This window comes from Scyliorhinus canicula, chromosome 19 (genome assembly GCF_902713615.1).
Source record: "Scyliorhinus canicula chromosome 19, sScyCan1.1, whole genome shotgun sequence".
NCBI lineage: Eukaryota > Metazoa > Chordata > Chondrichthyes > Carcharhiniformes > Scyliorhinidae > Scyliorhinus > Scyliorhinus canicula.
The window spans coordinates 58,466,803-58,488,136 of NC_052164.1; positions in this window are offsets into that span (position 1 = coordinate 58,466,803).

Sequence of the window (21,334 nt, forward strand, 5' to 3'; positions counted from 1 at the left end):
ATGATTCAGAAAGCAGTGGGTCATTAGATCTATGCAATGTAGCTGGGTCTGAATTAGAGTGAGGGTGAGGTCCAGATTGTGATGTCTCATGAGGCTTTGTTAAGTCTCGCAAAGCATTATGAGCTTTGCAAATCCCGCAAGAGGCCTTTTGCGAAATACAATGGCCTCGTCTGACACAAAGTCGGGTGCGGTGAGGCTGCTGAATCGTGCCCATCAGCTATGATACAATTGATGGCTGCACAGAGTTAAGAGGCAGAATGGTCTCCTCATTTCTCTGAATGTTTTTATAGATTGTTCACTGAGATTTGCACTAATCACAGAGTCAGAGATTGATATAAAGGATGTGTTGGGCTGTACCAGCACCAGAATGGCAACTGGAAAGAGCAGTGTTTTTACCATTTTCCACTAATCTCCTCAGACTCACAATGACAAAGCCTGATCACAGAAGCTCTTTATATGAATATGGAGTATTCACTAGTTAAAAATCACATGCACAGTGATGATTGGCTCCACCAACGTTGGCGTGTTAAATATAAAGTTCACTGATTGCATTTTCTGTTGGTCTCAGTTAGTGAAGGCTCCCAAGCAGCTTGTTTATTATTCAATTGAGAGATTGTTCTGTGTAATGATTAAACTGGTGAAGGTTTAATATAATTCTTCACTGTGAATCATTCTGCAGAAAATGGACCATTTGGTCCATGATAGCTCTGATGGCCCTTTGAAACAGTTACCTAATTATTCCAACTCAATCTCTTCTATATATGTAAAACCTGTCTATATATATGTTTCTGGAATCCACCTCTTCATTCACCTGAGGAAGGAGCTGTGCTCCGAAAGTTAGTGATTCAAAACAACCTGTTGGACTTTAACCTGGTGTTGTAAGATTTCTTACTGTGCTCACCCCAGTCCAACGCCGGCATCTCCACATCATATCTGTTTCTTGATTACTTTCTCTTGCTCTGTCTCACTCTGAACCTCCTTTTTCACTATTGTGTCTCCTCTTTCCTCCCTCTCCTTTCCACCATCTTCCTTTCACGCTATCTCTCTGTCTCCCTCACCACACTTTCTCCACCTGCACAGGTGGTTAAATATTTCCAAATGTAGGTCATTTTTAACTTTGTTAAATATTTGCCACTGAGGTTTGAGATGCCATTCTGTCTGACACCCTTTGGGAAGGTGCGAGGAATGAGCTGTCTCTGAATATGAACCAACGGCGCACTGCTTGTCATTGCGGACAATACACACATTTACAACTATTGAGAGCCTAAATATCATAAGTTAACTCACTTATTATCGTGAAGGGTGACATGGTGACTCAGTGGTTAGCACTGCTGTCTCACAGCGCCAGGGTCCTGGATTCAGTTCTGACCTTGGGTGAGTGTCTGTGTGGAATTTGCACGTTCTCCCCGTGTCTGCGTGGGTTTCCTCCGGGTGCTCCTGTTTCCTCCCACAGTCCAAAGATGTACAGATTAGATGGGGTTACAGGGATAGGGTGGGGCTGTGGGCCTAGGTAGAGTTCTCTTTCAGAGGGTTGGTGTAGACATGATGGGCCGAATGGCACTGTAGGAATTCTATATTTCTAATTACATGTAAATATATTCTGAACAGAATATATAGAACATAGAACATAGAACAGTACAGCACAGAACAGGCCCTTCAGCCCTCAATGTTGTGCCGAGCCATGATCACCCTACTCAAACCCACGTATCCACCCTATACCCGTAACCCAACAACCCCCCCTAACCTTACTTTTATTAGGACACTACGGGCAATTTAGCATGTCCAATCCACCTAACCCGCACATCTTTGGACTGTGGGAGGAAACCGGAGCACCCGGAGGAAACCCACGCACACAGGGGGAGGACGTGCAGACTCCACACAGACAGTGTCTACACACACACACTGTGAATATATTCCTCTCTTGTGTAATTTCAAGAAGGATGTTGTGTAATTTCAAGAAGGAATTAGATATCGCTCTTGTGGCTAAAGGGATCAAGGGATATAGGGGAAGGCGGGATCAGGGTATTGAACTTAATGATAATGATGAATGGCGGAGCCAGCTCGATGGGCCGAATGGCCTCCTCGTGCTTCTATTGTCTATGCTTCTATGTTTCTTCTCTTAGGCTGCTTGAAGACTGAGATATTTACCTACTTCCTCTCGGACATTTGGGTCTTGTGATTTCGAGGAACGAGGTAGGTGCCCATCACCAATTAAACGAGTCAATGATCTGTCCAGCAGGCACCAGTCCCCCACATGGATTGAGTGACACAGACGTCGTTTAGATCTTTGATTTGAATAATAATAAAATCCAGGAGGTGCAGATGCATTGATCCAGGATGTCTCCATGTGGTTGTATTTGTCCGAGTGGAAGAGGGGGCGGGATCTTTCGAACCCCGCCGGGTCGGAGAATCGCCGGGGCGTGGTGTGAATCCTGCCCCCGCCGGCTGTCGAATTCTTTGGCACTGGGGTTTGTGCGGGGGGTGGGGGGTGGGGGTGGGGGGGGGGGGGGGGGTGAATCGCGCCGCGCCAGTTGGGAGTCGTTGGCAGCGGCCCCCCCCGACGATTCTCCAGCCCGCGATGGGCTGAGTGCCCACCCGTTTTTGCCCGGTCCCGCCGGTGTAAATCACACCAGGTCCTTACCGGCGGGACCTGGCTCCACAGGTGGCCTACAGAGTCCTCAGGGGGGCGTGGGGGGATCTGGCCCTGGGGGGTGCCGCAATCGGGGCCCACTGATCCGCGGGCACTCTTTCCCTCCGCACCAGCTGCTGTCAACCTCCGCCATGGCCGGTGCGGAAAAGAATCCCCCTGCTCATGCGCTGGGATGACGCCAGCACACGCTGGCGCTCCCGTGCATGCGCCAGCTAGCACCAGCCATTGGAGGCTCTTTCACGCCGGTTGGCATGGCACCAAGCTCTTCCACGCCGGCTGCCACAGAGCCAAACACTCCGGTGCCGGCTTAGCCCCTGAAGGTGCAGATCACGCCACTCCTCTGTGCCAGAGTGGCCCGCCCCGCCGGTTTGCTTGGAATACCGCCCAGGGTGTTTGTTAAAATTGAAGCCTTGCTGGACTGGGCTGGACTCTCCCCACCCTGACACTGAAATCACAGCCCGCCCCAGAGCAGAGAATCCAGTTTGACACAGAAATCGGGACCGGCGCCGATTCGCTGGGCACCAAAAAGCGGTGTCACCGGGGAGTACACCACGCCGCCTGGGGCCATTGCCAGGGGCCCGCTCTGACATCCTCCGCCCCCAACCGGCAGACGTCCCAACGGCATGGATCTAACCAGGTCCAGCTGGTCGGGATATTTGCCTGGTGACTGCGGATTCAGTCTGTGGCCGCCCTGGTTGGGGGCAGGCAGATCAGAGGACAGAGGGGGCCTTATTGGTGGCTGGGGAATATTCTTGCGGGGTTGAGGGTCGGGTGCGAGGGTGATTGGGGCGTCTCCTTTGTGGGTCTACCTCCGCGGTCCGAGTCTGCCACGGAACACAGCGTGGCTGCTGAATGCCGCTGCCGTGCGCATGCGCGGCCTCTGATCCGGAAGTGCGAGGGCCCGTATCTTCAGCAAAAGCTGTGAGATTTACCCCGGGTCCCTGATAGCCCCCCGCAGGGCTGGGCATTCGTGTCCCTTTAATCCAGGATTTTCAGGAGTAAAACTCCACCGTTTTGACACCGCGTGGGGACATCGTCCCAATAATGGAGAATCCAGCCCACTACGTCAGCAGGAAGATGCCATTTCCTCTAGATTTTCCCACCCTATTGTTACCAAAGGTTCCTCTCCAGAGTTTGTTGTCACGGCCAACCCTGGCATTAAAGTTCCACAGTAGGATGATCTTTTCTGCTTTGGGGATTGCCGTGCCCAATTCTGATGTATTGAAAGCATTGCGTTGAATTGCAGGATATTGAACTCAGTTGTGAAGGTGCTTCTCCACAGCATTGGCAGGATGACTCTGCTGGCCTGGTGTGTCCCTGTGTCTTTGTCCCTCAACTGCTCAGTCCAAGATCGCAAGAAACTGCAGAGTGTGGTGAACTCAGCCCAACGCATTACCCAAGCTTGCCATTGATTCTGTCTACACCTCCCACTGCCTCAGGAAGGCAGACAGCATTATCAGAGACCCTTCCCACCCAGGCATTGCCTTCTTCCAGACCCTTCCATCAGGCAGAAGGTACAGAAGTCTGAAGACCCGCACATCCAGACATAGGAACAGCTTCTTCCCCACAGCTACAAGACTCCTCAATGACTCCCCCTCGGACTGATCTGTTCCCTGTAAGAACACTATTCACGATGCCCTATGCTGCTTTTGCTCACGTATTTGCTTTGTTTGGCCCCTTGTTCCTGACTGTAACCAATCACTGTTTGTCGATGTACCGTTTGTAAATGTTCTCTGTTGAATATTCTTTTGCCTACTATGTACGTACTGTGTAGTTCCCTCTGTCGCAGAAAAATTATTTTCACTGTACTTCGGCACATGTGACAATAAATCAAATCAAAATGAAACTAGCTGAACTATGGATGGCATCTGCAGCATGGTTTACTTTCCCAAATTAAAATGGTTTAGTGCTTCTCTGACTGCCTAACTATCTGGATTGCCTTTCTTAGAATTAGATCTTCCTTTGCTTGCATGATGTCAGAGAGTGCATTGTTCATTACTTCTACCATGATTCCGACTCTGATGAGTTCAGATTTTATGTCTCAATATTCGTAGCCTACTGCCATTTTGTGTAGATCATTGATGAATGAATCGACAGTTTTTCCTGGCTCCTGGTCTAGCTTGTTAAATTTAGCTCTTCTGAGTATTTTGGGCGAAATTCTCCCCCCCCCCCACGACGGGTGGGAGAATAGGGGGAGGGCCTTCCCGACTTTTTTGACGCCCTCCCACTATTCTCCCCCCCCCCCGCCGAAATCCCGACAAGAATCGCTGCCGCCGTTTTTTTACGGCCGGCAGCGATTCTCAGCTGTTAGAAGGGCCGAAGTCCCAGCCCTTTACGACCTTTTTACGAACGGCAAACACACCTGGTCCTGCCGTTCGTAAAAACGTCGTGACAAACTCGCAAAAAAAACCATGGCACCGATTGGCACGGCAGTACTACGGCCCACCGATCGCGGGCAGCGGGCCCGATGCCCGCGCACTATTTGTCCTTCCGCCGCCCCGCAGTATCAATACGCGGGGCGGCTGAGGGGCAACCTGGCCCGCGCATGCGCGGGTTTCGTGCAAAAACGCGATGACGTCACCCGCGCATGCGCGGGTGGAGTCTTCCCACCTGCGCATGCGCGGCTGACGTCATATGACGCGTCAGCCGGCGCTAAATCCGGCAAGCGGGCTTAACGATTTTCGTTAAGCCCGACTTGTCGGAGCCTCCGACGTCGGGCTGCTAGCCCCGACGGGGGACCAGAATCGGTCCCCCGTCGGGAAGGGGCGCGCTGCCGTAAAACCCGCCCGGGTTTTACGCCAGTTTTACGATTTCTCCCGTTTTGGGAGAATTTCGCCCTTTATTTCTTCTTAGATGAAAATAAACATTGATGCATTTTAGTACTTTTTCTAATTTAGCAGTGATTGATGCCCTGCCCTGCAATAATGGGTTGACAAGGCCAAGTTCAAGAATAACGGCACCAATTGAAGTGTTGGCTAGTGTAGACTTGAGAGATGAACAGACACTACCAACACTGAGGAAGGTTCAACTCAATTTTATTAACTAACTTCTAACTAACTAACACACGATGACTGCGGGTCTAAATGATGCTAACTTAAACTAGAGACCTAAGCCTTGTCCGAACCAGTTGATTCTCTCAGCACGTGTTGTAAGTCTGTGCTGGGCTGGATGAGTTCCTGCTACACTGAGAGGCAGCACCCAGAATGAGTGGGAACCGTGGTGCCCTCTGCCTTCATAGTGTGTGTATTCTAACTGGTGATTGGCTGCAGTGTTTGTACATGTTGATTGGTCCCCGTGTGTGTCCATCAGTGTGTGTCTGCACCATGATATACTGGTGTATATTATGACACCAATGTCAGGAAGAACAGGACATTGTTTAAGAAACAACGACATTTCAATGGTCGGGAAGTGATGATTCTTACTGTTCAACCAGATACCAAACAGGTTTGGAAGGCGCAAGAAACACGAAAGCAACATCACAGGCACAGAAAGAGTCCAACTCAGGTGACGAACATGGTTCAACCATTCAAACTTTTGACTGATTGAACTGATGCTTTGTTGGTGATGTGACCATTACCGCAGTGAAGACTGAGTGCTTACTCAAGGTTATGGAGTGTAAAATGTTTGAACAACCTGAAACGAAAAATTGTTAGCCACTGCTCAAATACTTGTAATAACAAGACAATGATGTTGCTGTATTTGTTATTAACGATCTCCATCTATCTTAAAGACAATAATGAGATAGATAGAGAGTTAGTAGGTTATGTAGTCAATGCTACTGCATGTCTGATTACACTGCATGCTATAAGGATGTGAGAAAAATATCTTAAAGTGAAATGATTTTTCTTTAGAAAAAAGGGGAGTGTTGTACAGTATTATCATACATGAAGGTAATGTAAGGGTTAATGAAATGTGTACAGACAGTCACTAGAGGGAGCAAACCTAGAAGTATATGAGGGATGATGCTGAGACAGGAGCTGGCCATGAGTACTGAAGATAGTGAGAGAGCAAGAAAGTAGTTAATGAATTAGTGAGTTTGATGGATAGTTTAATGTGTGTTTAATCAACTGTTAGTTCTTAGAGATAAGTGTTGATTCCAATTGTAGTGTTAAATAAATAGTTTTGTTAGTTTACAAGACTCGTTGTTCTCTGATTGGGTTGGATTGGATTTTTTTATTACTGTATCACGTGTACCGAGTTAGAGTGAAAATTATTTTTCTGCAAGCAGCTCAACAGGTCATTAAGTACACGGATGTTTGAGGGTAAATCAACATCTGACATGTGGGAGGCTTTCAAGTGTCAGTTGAAAGGAATTCTGGACCAGCATGTTCCTGTGAGGAAGAAGGATAAATACGGCAAATTTCAGGAACCTTGGATAATGAGAGATATTGTCGGCCTCGTCAAAAAGAAAAAGGAGGCATTTGTCAGGGCGAGAAGGCTGGGAACAGACGAAGCCCATGTGGAATATAAGGAAAGTAGGAAGGAACTTAAGCAAGGAGTCAGGAGGGCTAAAAGGCACCACGAAAAGTCATTGGCAAATAGGGTTAAGGAAAATCCCAAGGCTTTTTACACGTACATAAAAAACAAGAGGGTAACCAGGGAAAGGGTTGGCCCACTGAAGGATAGGCAAGGGAATCTATGTGTGGAGCCAGAGGAAATGGGCGAGGTACTAAATGAATACTTTGCATCAGTATTCACCAAAGAGAAGGAATTGGTGGATGTTGAGTCTGGAGAAGGGTGTGTAGATAGTCTGGATCACATTGAAATCCAAAAAGACGAGGTTTTGGGCGTCTTGAAAAATATTAAGGTAGGTAAGTCACCAGGGCCTGATGGAATATACTCCAGAATACTTAAGTGTTTAAGTAGAGGCTAGAGAGGAAATTGCTGAGGCCTTGACAAAGATCTTTGGATCCTCACTGTCTTCAGGTGATTTCCCGGAGGACTGGAGAATAGCCAATGTTGTTCCTTTGTTTAAGAAGGGTAGCAAGGATAATCCAGGGAACTACAGGCCGGTGAGCCTTACGGCAGTGGTAGGGAAATTACTGGAGAGAATTCTTCGAGACAGGATTTACTCCCATTTGGAGGCAAATGGATGTATTAGTGAGAGGCAGCATGGTTTTTTGAAGGGGAGGTCGTGTCTCACTAACTTGATAGAGATTTTTGAAGAGGTCACACAGATGATTGATGCAGGTAGGGCAGTGGATGTTGTCTATATGGACTTCAGTAAGGCCTTTGACAAGGTCCCTCATGGCAGACTGGTACAAAAGGTGAAGTCACACGGGATCAGGGGTGAGCTGACAAGGTGGATACAGAACTGGCTAGGTCATAGAAGGCAGAGAGTAGCAATGGAAGGGTGCTTTTCTAATTGGAGGGCTGTGACTAATGGCGTTCCGCAGGGATCAGTGCTGGGACCTTTGCTGTTCGTAGTATATATAAATGATTTGGAGGAAAATGTAACTGGTCTGATTCGTAAGTTTGCAGACGACACAAAGGTTGGTGGAATTGCGGATAGCGATGAGGACTGTCAGAGGATACAGCAGGATTTAGATCGTTTCGAGACTTGGGCGGAGAGATGGCAGATGGAGTTTAATCTGGACAAATGTGAGGTAATGCATTTTGGAAGGTCTAATGCAGGTAGGGAATATACAGTGAATGGTAGAACTCTAAAGCCGGGCCCGATTATGGCATGAAAGTGGATTCTCTGCACCCACGCCGGCAGTGATTCTGGCATCGGGGCTGCGAAGAATCCAGCCCAATGGCTTCCCATGATCTCTGTTCTTTTTGAAGGCTCTGGAGCATCATTGCGGAGCACAATTAGTTCTAATAATCGTGTATATTAGCAGAACTAGTACTCATGTGCTCAGTGTCATGTGAGAGTACCTTTAAGAAATGGGTGTTTATCAGTGATGTCAGAGTGTGGGTGGAGCTGGGCTATCTGTCTGCTTTTTACTTTAGTTTTAGGCTGTTTGCTGCAGGTGTGTTTTAGTTTTGTTTTCAGTATTGGAGCTGAAGCCAGACAGAGCAGGTGTACTGCTGTTCTCTCTGCCATGAAAAGACTATCTCTTGATCATTTGGTGAATTCAGAATTATAAATGCTCTCAGTAGTGAACGTAAATCTAATGTGCTTCTGTTAAAAGGTGTTTCTTTTCTCTTCTGAACGTCGTTCAGGAAGTTATTAAGGATTACTTGGTGTTGTATGCTTTGGAGGTTGTATTTGAATTGATGGTTGCTAAGATGTTCTCTGTATGTTTTAAAAAGTTGAACTTGAGTTTATAGAATAAACATTGTTTTGCTTTAAAAAATACTTTTTGATTTCTGCTTTACCACACCTGTAGAGTGGGCCATGTGCTCCCCATACCACAATCTAGTAAAAGTTTGGGTCAGGTGAACTCCATGCTACACTTTGGGGTTCTCTAAACCCTGGCCCATAACATCAACGAGATAGAAGCTGCCCAACTTGTGAAAGTTTATGGAACAATATTATGCACCCCAATATTATGAATCCACAGAACAGTTATAACCACTGCAGTCTGTGTGGTGTAGGTGCACCCCCAGGAGGACTATCCCATCCCTCCAATTTGTCCTCATAACTGACGTTTTTCATCCTTGATATCATTCTTGTAATCATCAGCAAACATCCCCATTTCTGACCTTTATGATGGGGGGAAAGCCATTGATTTTTTTATTTTTATTTATTTTTTTATAAATTTAGATTACCCAATTATCTTTTCCAATTAAGGGGCAATTTAGCGTGGCCAATCCACCTACTCTGCACATTTTTGGGTTGTGGGAGCGAAATCCACGCAGACACGGGGAGAATGTGCAAACTCCACACGGACAGTGACCCAGAGCCGGGATCGAACCTGGGACCTCAGCGCCGTGAGGCGGTTGTGCTAACCACTAGGCCACCGTGCTGCCCTGGAAAGCCATTGATGAAGCAGCTGAAGATGGTTGGGCTGAAGAACTCCTGCAGTGATGTTCAGGGACTGGGAAGACTGATTGCCACACAGTCGTGACAAACCCTAGGGGGCGTTTGATAAGGTTCCCCATGGTAGGCTATTGCAGAAAATACGGAAGTATGGGATTGAAGGTGATTTAGCGGTTTGGATAGCTGAAAGAAGGCAGAGGGTGGTGGTTGATGGCAAATGTTCATCCTGGAGTTCAGTTACTAGTTGTGTACCACAAGGATCTGTTTTGGGGCCACTGCTTTTTGTAATTTTTATAAATGACCTGGAAGAGGGTGTAGAAGGATGGGTTAGTAAATTTGCAGATGACACGAAGGCCGGTGGAGTTGTGGATAGTGCTGAAGGATGTTACAGGATACAGAGGGACATAGATAAGTTGCAGAGCTGGGCTGAGAGGTGTCCGATGGAGTTTAATGCGGAAAAGTGTGAGGTGGTTCACTTTGGAAGGAGTAACAGGAATGCAGAGTGCTGGGCTAATGGCAAGATTCTTGGTAGTGTGGATGAACAGAGAGATCTCGGCATCCAGGTACATAAATCTCTAAAAGTTGCCACCCAGGTTAATAGGGCTGTTAAGAAGGCATATGGTGTGCTAGCCTTTATCAGTAGGGGGATTGAGTTTCAGAGCCACGAGTTCGTGCAGCAGCTGTACATAACTCTGGTGCGGCCGCTCCTGGAGTACTGTGGGCAATTCTGGTCACCACATTATAGGAAGGATGTGGAAGCTTTGGAAAGGGTTCAGAGGAGATTTACTAGGATGTTGCCTGGTATGGAGGGAAGGTCTTATGAGGAAAGGCTCAGGGACTTGAGGTTGTTTTCATTAGAGAGGAGAAGGCTGAGAGGTGACTTAATAGAGACATATAAGATAGTCAGAGGGTTCGATAGGGTGGACAGTGAGACTCTTTTTCCTCGGATGGTGATGACCTACACGAGGGGACATAGCTTTAAATTAGGGGTGGTAGATATAGGACAGATGTCAGAGGCAGTTTCTTTACTCAGAGAGTAGTAGGGGTGTGGAACGCCCTGCCTGCAACAGTAGTAGACTCGCCAACTTTAAGGGCATTTAAGTGGTCACTGGATAGGCATATGGATGAAAATGGAATAGTGTAGGTCAGATAGGCTTCAGATGGTTTCACAGGTCGGCGCAACATCGAGGGCCGAAGGGCCCGTACTGCGCTGTCATGTTCTATGTTCTAGAGAGAGAATTAGACACGGCAAATTGTGCCGAATGGGAAGGAACTCTTAGGAGATACCTAAGGGGTGATACCTAAGACGAGCGCATCCGGTTTCACCTCCGTCCGCAGCCCCGGCGGGTCCGGCATCCCGAAAATAGGCACCAACGGACAAGGCTCCATATTCATGTTGAGAACCGCTGACATGGTGTTAAAGGAGGAGACCCAAAAGCTCACCATCTTTGGACAAGACCAGATTATGTGGATATGGTTGGGGGGCCCACGAGAACACCGCTCGCGCACCTGTTAAAAAAAAACCCGATGGCGCAAACAAATGGTTACCACTTATAGGAGCCAATGATGACTTGGCATTCAGCTTGTAATGTTGTCTGAGCTGCCTCCATAAATGAGTACTTTGCTGCTGTCTTTACCAAATTAGAAGATGGTGACAATGGCTCAGTTGAAAATGTGGGTGTTGAGCTATAGTGACAGATAAAGAAAAGATGCTGAAATGATTGGCAGCATTCCAGGTAGAGAAGTCACCAGGCCTGGATGGAATGCATAGTACATTGCCGAGAGAGATAAGGGAGCATATTGCAGAGCCGTTGACAGAAATTTACCAGGCCTCTCTGAACACAGGATTAGTCCCGGAGAACTGGAGAATTGCGAATGAAAATAGAACATAGAACATACAATGCAGAAGGAGGCCATTCGACCCATCAAGTCTGCACCGACCCACTTAAGCTCTCACTTCCACCCTATCCCCCTAACCCAATGACCCCTGCTACCCTTCCTACTCTTCCTAACATTTAGCACACTAAGGGCAATTTAGCATGGTCAATCCACCTGACCTGCATGTCTTTGGACTGTGGGAGAAAACCGGAGCACCCGGAGGAAACCCACGCAGACACGGGGAGAACGTGCAGACTCCGCACAGACAGTGACCCAGCGGTGAATCGAACCTGGGACCCTGGCGCTGTGAAGCAACAGTGCTAACCACTGTGTTACCATGCTGCCCAATGTGACTTCGTTGTTTAAGAAAGGGGCAAAGTATAACTTGGGAAACTACAGAACTGTCAGCTTGACATCAGTAGTGGGAACACTGACGGAGGCCATAATATGGAATGAGATAAATATACACTTCAAGAAAAATGAGTTAATACTTTTTCATGGGTGCTTGGCAGCATGGATTAGAAGTTGGCTAATTGATGGGAAACAGAGGGTAGGTATAGATGGGCATTTCTCAATCAGGAGACGAGTTGAAAGTGGTGTTCCCCAGGGCTCAGTGTTGGGACCCTTGCTTTTTCTGATTTTTAAAAATGATTTAGAAGTGGGTATTGATGGCAAAATCTCTAAATTTGTAGATGATACTAAGCTAGGGAGAATAGCGAATTGTGAGGATGACACTGAGCGACTTCAGAGAGACATTGACAAGGCGACCAAATGGGCAGACACATGGCAGATAAATTTTAGTGTGGTATCCACTGCCTCTTGAAGTGCAAATTGAATTGTATGTTAATGCCTTGGCCAGTGCATCTGAAAGTGTGTCTAGTGTGACCAGGGCTGCTGCTGACCGCCCCAAGGCCCTGAAACGATGCCTGGGGTTTTTCTCCCATTACGCTCAGTAGGTCCCTAATTATGCGGACAAGGCCCGCCCACTCATTCAGTCCACAGTTTTCCCCCTGGCGGCTGAGGCCCGGCAGGCCTTCAACTGCATCAAGGCAGACATCGCCAAGGCCATGGTGCAATCGGTCGACGAGTCCCTCCCCTTCCAGGTGGAGAGCAATGCATCGGACGTAGCTCTGGCCGCCACCCTCAACCAGGCGTGTAGGCCTGTGGCCTTCTTTTCCCGCATCCTCCATGCCTCCGAAATCCGGCACTCTTCTGTCGAAAAGGCACAAGCCATCGTGGAAGCTGTATGACATTGGAGGCATTACCTGGCCGGCAGGAGATTCACTCTCCTCACTGACCAACGGTCGGTTGCCTTCATGTTTAATAACATACAGCAGGGCAAGATCAAAAATGACAAGATCTTGATGTGGAAGATCGAGCTCTCCACCTATAATTATGACATTTTGTATCGCCCAGGGAAGCTCAACGAGCCACCTGATGCCCTATCCTGTGGTACATGTGCCAGCGCACAAGTGGACTGACTCCGGGCTCTCCACTATGACCTCTGCCACACGGGGCCACCCGGTTCTTCCATTTCATCAAGGCCCACAACCTGCCCTACTCCATTGAGGAGGTCAGGACTGTCACCAGCGATTGCCAAGTCTGCGCAGAGTGCAAGGCGCACTTCTACCGGCCAGATCGAGTACACCTGGTGAAGGCCTCCCGTCCTTTTGAACGCCTCAGCGTGGACTTCAAAAGGGCCCCTCCCCTCCACCGACTGCAACACGTACTTTCTGAACGTGACTGATGAGTACTCCCGGTTCCCTTTCGCCATCCCATGCCCCAATATGACTTCTGCCACGGTAATTAAAGCCCTGCACAGTATCTTCACTCTGTTCGGTTTCCCCACCTACATCCACAGCGATCGGGGGTCCTCTTTTATGAGCGATGAGCTGCGTCAGTTCCTGCTCAGCAAGGGCATTGCTTCGAGCAGGACGACCAGCTAGAACCCCTGGGGAAACGGGCAGGTGCAGAGGGAGAATGGGGACAGTCTGGAAGGCCGTCCTGCTGGCCCTGTGGTCTAAAAATCTTCCGGTCTTCCGCTGGCAGGAGGTCCTCCCCGACGCGCTCCACTTCATTCGATCGCTCCTCTGCACCATGATTAACGAGGCCCCTCACGAACGTGTGTTTGCCTTCCCCAGGAAGTCCACCTCCGGGGTCTCGCTCCCAACAGTTCCTGGACCCGTCCTCCTTCGGAAGCATGTGCGGACCCATAAGTCAGACCCCTTAGTCAAAAAAGTCTACCTCTTACAGGCTAACCCGCAGTATGCCTACGTGGCACACCCGGACAGGCGCCAGGACACAGTCTCCCTCCGGGACCTGGCACCTGCTGGATCCCCACCCATGACCCCCAACCTGACACCATCTACACCCCCCCACCCCCGGTTGTCTCTTTCACCCCTACGCCGCTCGTCCTCCAGCGAACCTCACCGCAGCCCCCACCCCAGCTGGATCCGTCCTCCCACTGGTTCCACTCAGGGGTGATGAAGACGAGGACAACACGCTCCCAGAGTCACAGGCGACCAAGTCGGCGCCCACATCACCACCAGGACTAAGGTGATCACACAGGAGGGTCAAGGCCCCTGACAGACTTAGCTTGTGATATTTTCCACCACCCCCGCCGGACTCTTTTTTTTAACAGGGGGGTGAATGTGGTAGTCACCACTAGTATATATTACATGTATTACGGCACTGCCCGTATATTGGAGGTACAAAGGTAAATCCCTGCCTGCTGGCTCCGCCCAGTAGGCGGCGTATAAATGTGTGTGCAGCCATTCTGGTTCTAGCTACAGGAGGCACAACACCTTGCAATAAAGCCTCGATTATTCCACTACTCTTGTCTTTGTGGTAATTCATAGTGCATCAACAATAAACCAGTTTTCTTTTTACTAACTTGGCTTGGACTCATTTGTGGTCTACAAAACAGGGAAAGTACATTGTCTTCTCGCAGTAACAGAGACTGGTTGTTATGATGAATAAACTGTGCTTGAAAGATCTAAGGCCCAATCCCTGGAGCGTCAGCTGCGCCGTCATTACAATTTTATGTACGCTTGTTTTCTGCTGGTGGGGAGGGCAGTACAAACCTCTGCGTTTCTGCTGGTGGGGGGGCAGTATAAACCTCTGTGTTTCCGCTGGGGGGGGGGGGGGCAGTATAAACATCTGCGTTTCTGCTGGGGGGGGGGGGGGCAGTACAAACCTCTGCGTTTCTGCTGGTGGGGGGGCAGTATAAACCTCTGCGTTTCTGCTGGTGGGGGGGGGGCAGTATAAACCTCTGCGTTTCTGCTGGGGGGGGGGGGGAACAATATAAACCTCCACGTTTCTGCTGGGGGGGGGGGGGGCAGTATAAACCTCTGCGTTTCTGCTGGGGGGGGGGGGGAACAATATAAACCTCCACGTTTCTGCTGGGGGGGGGGGAGGGCAGTATAAACCTCTGCGTTTCTGCTGGTGGGGGGGCAGTATAAACCTCTGCGTTTCTGCTGGTGGGGGGGGGGGGGGGGGGCAGTACAAACCTCTGCGTTTCTGCTGGTGGGGGGGGGGGGGGAACAGTATAAACCTCTGCGTTTCTGCTGGTGGGGGGGGGGAACAGTATAAACCTCTGCGTTTCTGCTGGTGGGGGGGGGACAGTATAAACCTCTGCGTTTCTGCTGGGGGGACGACGACAATATAAACCTCCACGTTTCTGCTGGTGGGGGGGGGGGGGGGGGGCAGTATAAACCTCTGCGTTTCTGCTGATGGGGGGGGGGGCAGTATAAACCTCTGCGTTTCTGCTGGGGGGACGACGACAATATAAACCTCTGCGTTTCTGCTGGGGGGACGACGACAATATAAACCTCTGCGTTTCTGCTGGGGGGACGACGACAATATAAACCTCTGCGTTTCTGCTGGGGGGGGGGACAATATAAACCTCTGCGTTTCTGCTGGTGGGGGGGGGGGGCAGTACAAACCTCTGCATTTCTGCTGGTGGGGGGGGGGACAGTATAAACCTCTGCGTTTTCTGCTGGTGGGGGGGGGGCAGTATAAACCTCTGCGTTTCTGCTGGTGGGGGGGCAGTATAAACCTCTGCGTTTCTGCTGGGGGGGGACAATATAAACCTCCACGTTTCTGCTGGTGGGGGGGGGGGGGGAGGGCAGTATAAACATCTGCGTTTCTGCTGGTGGGGGGGGGGGAGGGCAGTATAAACCTCTGCGTTTCTGCTGGTGGGGGGGGGGGGCAGTATAAACCTCTGCGTTTCTGCTGGTGGGGGGGGGGGGGCAGTATAAACCTCTGCGTTTCTGCTGGTGGGGGGGGGGGGACAATATAAACCTCCATGTTTCTGCTGGGGGGGCAGTATAAACCTCTGCGTTTCTGCTGGTGGGGGGGGGGGGGACAGTATAAACCTCTGCGTTTCTGCTGGTGGGGGGGGGGGACAATATAAACCTCCATGTTTCTGCTGGGGGGGCAGTATAAACCTCTGCGTTTCTGCTGGTGGGGAGGACAATATAAACCTCCATGTTTCTGCTGGTGGGGTGGGGTGGGGAAGTATAAACCATGTTTCTGCAGGTGGGGGGGGGGGGGGGGTATACACCTCCACGAGCTTCTTCCCATTTCATTGTTCATCATCTCTTGTTCAAACGGCTTCTGTCTGTGGAGCCCTGCTTTCTGATGAAAGCCACAACTCACCATCCCAGGAAAACCCCCAATTAAATCTGGATAACTGGCCACCTCAGATTCTGGAATTAAGATATTATAAAAGTGGGTCAGTAAGAGCATGAGCCAGCATCTGGAGGGAGGGATAAGGGGATAAAATAATCAGATATTGGGAATGGTAATAGATGCTGGCCTGATCTCTTTTCAGAATGTATTACATGCCCGCGGTGTGCTGCTTGGGATTCTTTATCCTGGAATGGATACGAGGACACAGACCCTCAGAAGAAAGGACGCGCAACAGGAAGATCGAATTAACATTGCCTGGAGAAGGAACTGATGCGCCGCCTGGATGTGAAATCTGTGATCCGACATAGTGACCAAGGGATATATTAAGGAATCTCGCCTACAAATGTTTTTTTTGTGTTGATCTGTTTTTGTATTTATCTGTATGTCCTACAGTTTATTTTGATCTAAGAGCAGTCTAATCTTGTATTTATGATGTGTACATAATGTATATATTTTGGGTGAGGGATTGTTTACCTGAGATTCTGCTACATGTAGCTTTGCGAGCTTGGTTGGAATTGTGTGGTCCGGTTCGCTGACGCTCACTAGATCAAGAGGAGGGACTGTGGTAATAAGGCCAATGGCCTGAATCTTAGGCCCGATACTGAATTGGACACTTTAAATTAAAGCCACAGTCAGAACCACAGACAGGCCTGATAGAAAGTGAAACAGCCAATCTGGAATAAATTGGTTAGAGACAGACAGCCAGGACAAGCCTGGACATCTCCTGTATCGGGAAATTATTGGCCCCATTCAAATGGATCGAATGTTGTGGATTGCCCAGATGAAGCCAGACTTTCTGGCGCCTAGATTTCTCGCCCTTAGTTAAGTTACAAGCGGACAATGTACCTGGGGATGGACCCCTGGAGGGGGCTATTCCTGGTGTGTTGAAAAGTTGCAATTGGCAACTCCATAGGGTGTGTGACCACCACCTAGTGACCTTCTGGAAGGGATGGAAGAGGGGGATAAGAAAGAGGCATTCAGAGACCCCCCCCCCCCATTTAACCCAGAGAAGACTCGACACAGAAGCAACAGAGAAGACTCGGTGACGGACTAGAGAATGGACGGAAGAGGAGTACGAGACCCACCTTTGCAGGCGAGGGCCCTGAGACGACTGAGGGTCAGAGTATTTACCCGCAGCTTGATCAAGTTCATCAGCACGGGGAGTGTTAACATGTTGGGAAAACTATGTTTGGGAGAATATGTGTTTTATTGTGTTTGTGAATAAATTTGGGTTGAATCGTGAACCTCTGTTTGACCTTTGTTTTTCTCACCAATAAGGGCACCTGGTAAAACAATTTCACAATAAACTGTTTGAAATGTGTGATAATTTCCAGACAACAATAAAGAGTTCCAAACTGGTTACCTGAGTTGTAACAGTTTATCAGTCTGTTAAATATTTTCCTGGAACACGGAACTAACCAGCCACCAGTTGCCATCCTGTCTGACAGCCTTGAACAAGGTGTGACGACCTGACAGTAATGATTGACCCCCCAGGATAGGATCCAGCAGCTCACTGGCCGTCTGTGTGTACAATACACGGGCTATCCACTGCTGGGTGTCTGAATCACACCAGGTACAGTGGATAAACTCTACGGACTGGGATTCAGAGTGAGAGTGACAACGAAGACATAGAAGGATGAGGGGGGATCTTATAGAAACATTTAAAATTATGAAGGGAATAGATAGGATAGATGCGGGCAGGTTGTTTCCACTGGCGGGTGACAGCAGAACTAGGGGAAGTAGATTTAGGACTGAGTTTAGGAGGGTTGTGAATCTATGGAATTCCTTGCCCAGTGAAGCAGTTGAGGCTCCTTCATTACATGTTTTTAAGGTAAAGATAGATAGTTTTTTGAAGAATAAAGGGATTAAGGGTTATGGTGTTCGGGCCGGAAAGTGGAGCTGAGTCCACAAAAGATCAGCCATGATCTAATTGAATGGCGGAGCAGGCTCGAGGGGCCAGATGGCCTACTCCTGCTCCTAGTTCTTATGTTCTTATGAGTGCTAAAGGGGTGCTCTTAATTCTGGTCCTAATTGGCGATGTCCATAATTTGAATTTGCCTGGGGAGGCTGAAACTGAAACAGCTGCGCGTTTAACACTCAACTGCTGATTGGTCACAATTGTCATGTGACAGTATGTGTGGCCTCCTCACATCTACTTTCACTGAATGTGGGCAGTGGCAGGCTGACACACAGCGACACAATGCCACATGGCTCTCCTACCAAGGCACAGCTCGCTGAGGGTTCTAGTGGAGATGTTACAGAGGAAGAGCGATGCACGTATCCACAAGAGGTGAAAGATGCCCCTCACCCTCCTGACCCTCTCTCCCTAAAACAGCTGGTACTGCACTTCCTGGTCTCACACCTTCCTCCCTCTTATCACTTCTCCAGATCAATGGCATCTCTCCCAAAGTGCCAATGATCAAGGATTCTTTTTCTCTGGTGACTCCTTAAAGGTGTCCAATGTTGTTGAGGATCATATTACTCACTTGTTTTAGATGATGTGCACATGCGGTGCTGGCTCCACTTCCTTTACCCAAGATGGCATCTCACACTAAACGAGGGCTAAACTGGAATTTCAGTCAAGAACCCGCCTTGGCTACAATGGAGGATTGTCCACATCAACTCACCAACCAATGGAATTGGCTTCTACATATGTGATTAAGGGGGGGGGGGGGTTGTTGGGTTACGGGTATAGGGTGGATACGTGGGTTTGAGTAGGGTGATCATGGCTCGGCACAACATTGAGGGCCGAAGGGCCTGTTCTGTGCTGTACTGTTCTATGTTCTATATCTACTGATCTTCCCCCATAAGGATCTGCCCCAGGTCAGTTGAGGTGCAACCCATTCCTCCTGCTCAGAATACATCAGAAGCCCTCCCTGCCTCACCATTTCTCCAGGGTGGCAATGGAACAACGAGATCTCAAAGTACGAATACTTCAATCACTAAATGATGTGCTACATCAAATAAAGCCGAGCGCCAGGCTTTATTTCTAGTGAAATAGGATTGAAAGGTAGTGTTATATCCCTCGAGGAGGTCACGGTATCAGGCCAATTAGATTCCAGGTGACCTCCTCTGAATACGAGATCTCCCGGAAACAAGGGGGTTAGGTTTCCTCCGAAATTGGGGAATCAGACCTCTGGTATAAAGACACCAACTTGGGAGCAGGTCAGGGAGGGAGACTCTTTGGGGAGTCGAGAGTGTAATATTGTAAATAAATAATTTTTGTTTTCTACCTGCCTGGTCAATGCGTGCTGCTTTAGCGGATTCTACAGATAGGGAAGAAATGCTGAACCTGTGGGTAACCTTGGCTGAAGATTGAAAACTGCGATGTTGGTGACGTCAGGAGGAGGCCGAGATGGATCAGCCACACGGTACTTCTGGCTGGAAATGTTTTCAAATGTTTGTATTTTGCACTGACGCCCTGTGCTCTCACCTCGTTCAGGATGGGAATATTTGTGGAGCCTTTTCCTTTGGTTGGATTTTTAATTGTGCACCATGCAGAATGGGACAGGCCTGCAGAGCTTTGATCAGATTTGTTGGTTGTGGGATCTCAGAGCTATGTCTCTGGCACACAGTTTCCGCTGTGTGGTTCTTCATTATAGTACCAGCTGGTACCTCATTTTAAAGTATTCCTGATGCTGCTACAGTCATACTCTTCCACACTCTTCATTCACCCAGACTTTATCCTTTGGCTTGATGATGATGTGGAATTAGGAATCTGATGAGCCAGGAGGTTACAGAATGTCGCTGAATTCAATTCTGCTGTTGCTAGTGTTCAACAGCCTCACGGATACCCAGGTTTTAGCTGCTAGATCTGTTCTGACTCTCTCCCTTTAGCACAATGGTGGTTCCACAGAACACCATGGAGGTGTCCTTAGTGTGAAGACAGAATTCAGCATCACAAGGACTGTGCAGTGATCACTCAGAGCAACAGTGTCATGAACAGATACATCAGCGACAATTAGATTAGTGAGAACGAGGTCAGGTAAAATGTTCCCTCTTGTTGGATCCCTCACCTGTTGCCACATTCCAAGTGTGGCAGATATGTCCTTCAGGGTTTGACCAGCGTAGTCAGTATTGGTGTTGATGATCCACTCTTGCTGATGGACATTGAAGTCCCCAAGCAGATTACAATCTGTGTCTTGCTCCCTCTGTGCCTCTCCCTATTGGTGTTTAACATGGAGGAGTGCAGAATCATCAGTTGAGGGTGACATCAGAGAGTTTGGGGTCAATGTTGAGGCTTCCAAAGCCAGCACCCTCTGACTCTATGTTACTGTGTCATCACCACTGGTGGGTGTGTCCTGCCATTTGGATAGGGCATATCAGGGATGGTGATGGATCAGCCTGGGACATTGGCTGTGAGGTATAATTGTGTGAGGATGAACATTTTGGAGATACACAATGTCAAGTGCCCCTGACATGTCTGGATCTCCTCTTCCTCCCTGTCAAGTCAATGTACTGTCACCGATCCAAATGAGAATTGAGACACAGACAAGAAGTGGTGATAAATCCAGTGAGATTTATATGTCAGGGTTTTACTATCTTTATCCCCCATGGCAAGATAAATTTATTCAGCCAAACTTATTGTTAGTCTTAATTCTTGACTAGGAGAGATTTTAAATTACAGCAGAAATAACTTTTCTGACTTAGGATGGTTTGCAAATGTTATTTTACCTCAGCCCCAATATTGGTTGCCAACTGTCAGACTTCTACCATATTTACAAACTGCAAAGTTAATGCATTCAGCCTAACTTATTGTCACCCTCGACAGGGCGATATTTTAAATAATTATCCTTATTCATGGAACATGGGGGTCGCTGGCTTGGCCAGTATTTATTGTCTATCCCCCGCTTCCCTTGAACTGAGTGATTTGCTCGGCCATTTCAGAGGCTATTGAAGAGTCAACCACAGTGCTGTGTGTCTAGAGTCACATGTAGACCTGATCAGCTAAGGATGTGAGATTTCCTTCCCTAAAGGACATTAGCGAACCAGATGGGTTTTTACAACAATCGGCAATTGGGTTCATGGTCAATATTTTTATTTTTTATTTTTTATTTTTTTATAAATTTAGTGTACCCAATCATTTTTCCAATTAAGGGGCAATTTAGAGTGGCCAATCCACCTAGCTTGCACGTTTTTGGGTTGTGGGGGCGAAACCCACGCAAACACGGGGAGAATGTGCAAAC